Raw genomic sequence first — 7,830 nt, 5'->3', positions numbered from 1 at the left:
ATTCTATCAAGACTAAATTGTATTAATGTTTATATAGACTAACTTGTATTAATGTTTATTAATTTACTCTGTGTTTTGTTAAACTTGTCAATATCTGTTTGGTTTATCTCGGAATTAGTTTCTTCATATGTATTTTTATCTTGCCGGAGTTGAAATATTTTAATTTTGTATTCTTTCATTTCCATAATTACAATACCTCCACGTTTGTCTGCAGGTGAAATAATGATCTGACAGTCGTTAGCAAGGTGTAATAATCTTACCAAAACGATGTATTAATGCATTATTGATTTTTGTAATCTAAAGGGGTTTTGAAACGTCACCAAACGGTTATATGTTGAATACTTGGGGTGTATATAAACAGCATAGCTGTATAACGAGCGTATATATATATATATATATATATATATATATATATATATGTATACATATATATATATATATATATATATATATAAGAATTACAGTTAAGTTTACCAAAATAATCCAAGATGGCAAAACTAAAGTATATTATAAATATTGAAGAGTTACTATTTATAAAGTAATCTCAACCAGATGTAAAAGCTCGATAAAACCAAATAGGAAATAGAGCTTATAATAAGAACATGTAGTTAATAAAATATGTTAAAAAATCCGGATTAAGAACTATCCACTAATTTGTTGCTTCCTTTTTTAAAATTAAATATGTTTTTAACTCTTTTTCAAAGTAATTTTTACATGTTTTATTAATTAATTGTTCTTATATATATATATATATATATATATATATATATATATATATGTTTTTTTTCACAGATGTGTTTTTTCTATAATGAGTCTCTTTTGTATTCTCTCTTCGCTATTGATGTGTATATGCATAAATTAACAGTTTATAGATAGCATTGTTGGTTGGAACAGCAACAGAAACATATCTCTAGTCTCCCTTCGATGCGTCCTTAAATTCATGGTGTTTCTCTCTAAAAGTGGAATTATATTTTGATATAATCATTTATTACTTGCTAAGTTCTTTTTCAGAGTTGGCACGCTTTGTATAAGATTACATTTATCTAAGTTGCCCCCTTCTGAATTTCATGGGTATAAAAACCCCTATCCGTCTTTTACCATGTTGCATATCGAACTGATATTCCTCCAAACTACAACTCTACATCTCTATATTTTTTTACTACGTCATCATATACATGTAGCCTTAAGATGCTTGCTGGGTTTTTGTCACGTGTATTTGCTTATATTATTGGTAAGCTTGAATTTAATATGTCAAATTAACATCAAATCAACATTCTTGAGAACTATTAAATGTAAATATTTTAACTTAACATAACTTTTCACATCGATAACATATTTTTATCTAACAATTATACTTTTACCAACCGACTATTATAATTTCGTCATAATAATCGACCATTTTAATAGTTTCCGGTGGTTTCCGGTAGACTAACAACATAAAACCCCACTTCTTAGTAGAAATGTTTGCCTTGAAGTGCAACGACACGGAGAAGTATAACATGAAAGAGAACCCAACATATACTACTTTGCCATCACGTCCAAAAATATCGCCGATAAAAAGAAAGTAATTTATGTTTGTATTATTATAATAATAATGTTTGTTTATAAAACTTGTACTCGTGTATCCGAGTTAATTCAGAAAACGGCCCAGAGTACTTTCAGAAAAGGGTTAGTGGTTGTTGGAATATGACTCCAAAACAAATCCATAGTACTACATCTCTAAAAAAAAGGCTGCAATAGCTGGGAGGATTTCCCCGTCCCTCTTTAAAAGGGAGGAGGTAATTCATGGGAAGAAGTTGTCATAATACTAATATGATACTACGATAGCCACGTCTATTGAAAGATAATAAAATGTTAGATTAAATCATTTTTCTTTTTCATTAATTAAAAAAAAGCATAATCACAAAAATAGTATATGGTTTGAGGAGAGTAGTATATTTTCGCAGCATTCCCGCAACACAAAAAAAATATTGCTTATATATAAGAAAATATGACAATGCAAAATCACTACTGTGTATTATAAAATTATTAATTTATAAAATAAAAAGAAACATCCGGAAAACCTTATAGCATATGTGGGTATTAATAATAACAATATATACAACATTTCAAAATGTAATGTCGGATATTGGAAGGCGACTATGGAAAGAAAAACATTCGAGGGGTTGCACGAACGCAGATAGATTCCATGTTATAGTTGTGAAACTTTCCACAATTGTCTATTGGAATGCATAATTTGACCCAGAAATATACGAGAGGATATCGATTAAAGGATTGAAACAATAGACAATAGAAAATATTAAACGTTCTAATAGATCATCTCAAAGAGAAAACCGGGCAGTGAGTCAGAAGGAAGCACGATTAACACATTTCTTCACAGCGAACATCGGACCCAACCACGCACTAACCTCACGCGCTCTCAGACATGTCAAAACACCCGTAATAGATTATATGTGTTTGCTTCATCTTGGATATAGTGCTGTCAGTGTGACTGTTTATTTCTGTAGTAGTACACATTACCTATATACCTAAAGGGGGCTTTCGGGATTACGTTTAAATGTTAAATATGGGTTTAGTCGGTTTCAGAAAGCCAACGTCTGAAACATTTCTCTTCCACAACAAAGGATACTGAATTTCAATACGCTCACATAGGCTTTCATGTAATATCATTTTGGCATACTTTTGTGATTGCTTCAATTAAAATAAACTTTAAGTCCTGATTCCGCTTTTTTTAATTTCTCAATATAAGAAATCTCATTTTGCATTCACACTATATATATGTTAATATATATATATATATATATATATATATATATAGAGAGAGAGAGAGAGAGAGAGAGTTTGAATGTAAAATAACAACAACAATAACAATAGAAAATAAACAAATAAAATAAACATACATATATATATATATATATATATATATATATATATATATATATATATATATATATATACCCTTCACCGGACTATCCGTTCAGGTGAAACCTTTTTATCATTTTTCTTTTACCTCCTATTCCCCTTACTCACCCCTTTTTTAACCAAGTAAGATCTGTGACTTACTTGTAGTTTCATTAAATACTTTTACATGCAAAATCCGATCCCGCATTTTGCTAATTCCTGCCCTCTGATTAGAAGGAGAGTATTTCTTTGAAACTCCGCGGATTAAGGACTATCCACTTATCTTGTGCTTCCTTTATAAAATTAACTATGTTTTTAACTCTTTTTCAAGATGTCTTTTAACATGTTTTATTAACATAAAAAACATTTAACCAAGGTTTAAAATAGGTCAGGACAATATATATCTACGCTCTCCGCTCAAAAAGCACGCACAAAGGAACCGGTGAACAAGAGCCTCAACTGGGCCTTTGTCCTGTAAGTGCTTGCTCATTGGCTGCTTAAGAAGGGTGCGGGGGAAACTAGAAAGCTGATTGGCTAACTAAAAACTCAATACAAGGTTCGTATATAAAAACGCGAGACAACCACAAATTCCTCGCATAAGCCTGATGAATCCTAGCGTGGATGAAACGCAGAAAATTCTGTGTAGCTTAATTGCCATGTATAATTTATAACTTACTATATATATATATATATATATATATATATATATATATATATATATATAATGGAACATATCTTCTCTAGTGAGCGCAAATAAAATGTCATAGATAATGGACATAAGCAAAACAAGTTATCTCCCCTACTGCTTGATTGATTGAGCCAATTATTGATCTAAAATGTTATTATATTTTACTTGGAAAATAATGAGATTACATTTAAATTTGTGTATTTTCTTTCCCTCGTTAAATATTACAACTCGCCATTGTTTTATGCAATCAATCATTCATAATGACGTTTTATCGATTTTTCACAAATGGTAATCGATATTATTTCAGACATTAGCAACAACATGGAATCTTTGAACATTATTATACGTACTCTCTCCTCTCAAAACAAAGTCAGTTTTTCTGATACCATGGTAATAAAACTTTATGAGATACGATTTTTTTTTAATTATGGAAAAGAATTCAGAAAAAAATCGGAAATCTAACGTCCTACCGTACTATATATCCACCATATATATTTATTCGTCTAAGTTAAACCATCACTAATGTCATGATCAGTACGAATAGTGTCATTAGTGATATCATCAGTGCCAACCAAAGAAACAACAACATCTACAGAGAAACGATTGCTGCATTCGTTATTTAATTTTACTATTCGAACTAAAAGGCATCTTGCAGTTAGTTACTTGCATATTAGTCGACACACCGTCTTACAAAAATGTAGCAGACAATTGAGGAGATGAAAAATAGTAGTGACGAGGGTCATTGACAAACTTACACAAGGTGCCTTCCATGGGGCCTTCCAGAAGTTGTTTGAACGATGAAACAACTGCATATATATATATATATATATATATATATATATATATATATATATATATATATATATATATATATTTAATGCATTTCTTGAATATTTTTATCATTTTTCTTTGTATACAGGGTGAAACGATCACATTGTCGCCCTGGAAAAGACAACATGATTCCATTTCCGTTTAATGAAAACCGATTGTCTTCTTTGTTGCAGATAATCTATTACCTACTAGTTGTTCAGTTGTGTAAAAATCCTAAGAGCGATAGGAGCCTCCTATTGTCTTCACGATACACGATGTTCAACGAGCTAAATCGGAGATGCGCCGCTGTACAACTCATGCTCCCAACCAATACAAGTTATGACAACAGAACTATTGCCAGCACCGTCAAAATGCATCACCGGATTGCCACTAATAGCAGGGACGTTCACAGGATTATGAAAACAAAATTTCCGGCCACGGTTATGGTCTTCGGTGTGGTTTCAATGAGGGGCACATCAACATTTTGAAGTAGGCTTGAAAGTCAACACCAAAGTGTACCTGAATCTGCTGAATACTGAAGTGATTCCCTGTTGCAATCAGTTGGCCGCTGGCAGACCCTGGGTGTAGCGGAAGAACTCAGCACCGGCACACAAGTCGAAAGAGACCCAGGTTTGGCTTTGGAAAGAGTGCTAAGACTTTGTATCCTTCTCTTAAAGGCCCCCTATCCCCCAACTTGAACCTACTGGACTACTTCGTTTGGTAATACGTTGAGACCATCACCAACATGACCTGTCACGATACCAATACCTTATCGCCACCATACCTCGAGTACTCGCCGAGCTTCCGCCGGCGCTTGTGGAAAAGGCATACTCCCAGTTCTGGAGGCGGTGATTGAGGCTAAAGGCGACTAAATGGAATAGAACCCAGCTCTCCTACATAATACAGTAATCTGAATTGATTTTTTCAATAAAAGTTTTAAAATATGACTGTAGTGTTGTTTTCATTCGGACGACAAAGTTATCGTTCCAGCCTGTATATGTTTAAGTGACTAACTAAAATAGAACTTGAGAAAAGAAAGGGAATAAAAAAACATTTATGAGTGTGAATTGATTCTATCGTTTGTCATTTGGAATGTAATCTGCTGAGATATATATAAAAAAATAAATATATATATATATATATATATACCAGCAAATTTGTATATATACAGACACATGCACATACATGTATGTGTGTGCGTACGCGTCTGCGCGTGCGCGTGCGTGTGTGCGTCTCTGTGTGTGTTTCAATTCTAGTTTTTGCAATCAATTTCCATCTTGAATGCACCAAGAATTAAACCACGAGTATAGAAAACGCATAATCATTGAAATTTCAACACCTGTCTAAAAAGATTTTCTTTTCGTAGTTCTGCGCATATATTTTTCGATCAATTTTTTGGAGCTTATATTGTTGTTGAGTATATTTTCAATGTTCAATCTTACACATTTTCAAAGTATATTTTTAAAGAGTGACTGGATTTACCAATATGTTTTCTTTTCTTCCTGTTTTTTAAGCGCAAATCAAAAAAGCAGCAAACGAATGGATACGATACCATTCGTTTGAACAGCTCCACCTATTTCATGATTTTCAAACACAAACGAATTTATGTTTTTTCTTAAGTTTGAAAACATATGCATTGCATTGAGATTTTCTAATAGCAGTCTAAAGAGTTTGAAATTTATAAGCATTTTTGGTATTTATAGTAAAATACATTTAAAAAAATGTTACTCGTTTTTAAACTTATAGTTTCTCGCATTCTTAGAAAGAGATATTATATTGGCATAATAATTCAGTTTGAATTGAAAAGAAATCGCACATATTGAAATGCATACATCTAACATATATACATATATATATATATATATATATATATATATATATATATATATATATATATATACTTTATTTAATCACATAAATTAATATACGAAAGTATAGATTTATGCGTAAACTTTACGTATTTACTTCAACAATGCTCAATACGTAGGTAGAGCTAGGAAGTAAGATATATAATATATATGGAGATTAAGCTACAAAGAATATTCCGCGTTTCATCCATGCTAGGATTCATCAGGCTTATGCATAAGCCTGATGAATCCGAGCGTGGATGAAACGCGGAATACTCTGTGTAGCTTAATCGCCATATATATTTTATAACTTATATATATATATATGTAGTAGTAGCGGGGGTACCCGGCGTTGCCCGGATGTTTGGCTGTGTGTGGGGGGGGGAGTGTAAATCAATACAAAATGAAAAATAAAGAATAATAATAATAATAATAATAATAATAATAAAAACCCTGTTTAAATATTATTTTTAAAAAAACACAAAAAACGATGTTAAAATTATTTAAAAAAAAAAGAAACAAAAACAAAAACAACGAACGTAATGAAAAATAAAACGAACGAAGCGAACGACGTAAAAATTTCTTTTAAAAAATCGAAAAAAAAAAAACAGTAAACATGGTGCAAATTACAACGTGTAAGCGAACGATGTTAAAACTTCTTTAAAACAAATCCGGAAAACAAAAAAAAACAAAAAAACAACGAACATGATGTAAAAAAAAATCTATTTCAATATTAAAACTGTAAAAGTCGCTGCTCCTTAATCCACTTAGTTGAGAGCGCGTCAGCGAAATTGGGTGTTTTTTTCATATTCAAACTAATTCAAAAAGACCGTTTTTAGCATGCGTATATGGTTATCTTGTCATGAAGGAACGATTTTTTGTTAACGCTGTAGAAATTTACCAAATTAATGTTTTTGTCAATTTTTCGATATTTGTCGTTCCAGCTTGAAAATGATACCGATCTGATGAAAATCCGTCGCCTTTGTGGAAAGTTTTTGCAAGACATACAAACACACACACTCACAGAAAAACACACAAATTTTCGCTTTTATATATATATAGACTAGCAGGGGTACCCGGCGTTGCCCGGGTGTTTGTAGGTGTGTGTGGTGTTAAATAAAAAAGAAACCAGAGGGTAGGATCGAACCCGAAGCCCTGAGGCGAAGTTTGAAAATAAAATCGGTCAGCCAGAATGAATTAGTGAAAGATGTTTGAATTTATTTAAGAACCAAATTGACAGGTTCGCCCACGGAAGTCGTCGAGCATTACGATGACGACGACGTAAACATTGTTATAAGCGAAGTAACAAAAGAAAACAACGTTAAAACTTAAGCGGCGGGTAATCAAAATATCGAAAAAACATAAAAAATCTAACGTAAGGCAAACGAACGATGAAAACAGACAGACAATATAAATATATTTATATATACAATATATATATATATATATATATATATATATATATATATATATATATATATATACATGAAACTGTAGTAGAGAGGAGGAACATTCTTTTATTGTTTAAATTACCTGCAGTGTAAGAACAGATGCAGGGGGTGCTCCCAGTTGACATCTATGCAT

Source organism: Euprymna scolopes, chromosome 20 (genome assembly GCF_053919585.1).
Source record: "Euprymna scolopes isolate OS-2025 chromosome 20, ASM5391958v1, whole genome shotgun sequence".
Taxonomy (NCBI): Eukaryota; Metazoa; Mollusca; class Cephalopoda; order Sepiida; family Sepiolidae; genus Euprymna; species Euprymna scolopes.
Note: the sequence above shows the minus strand (reverse complement) of the source record.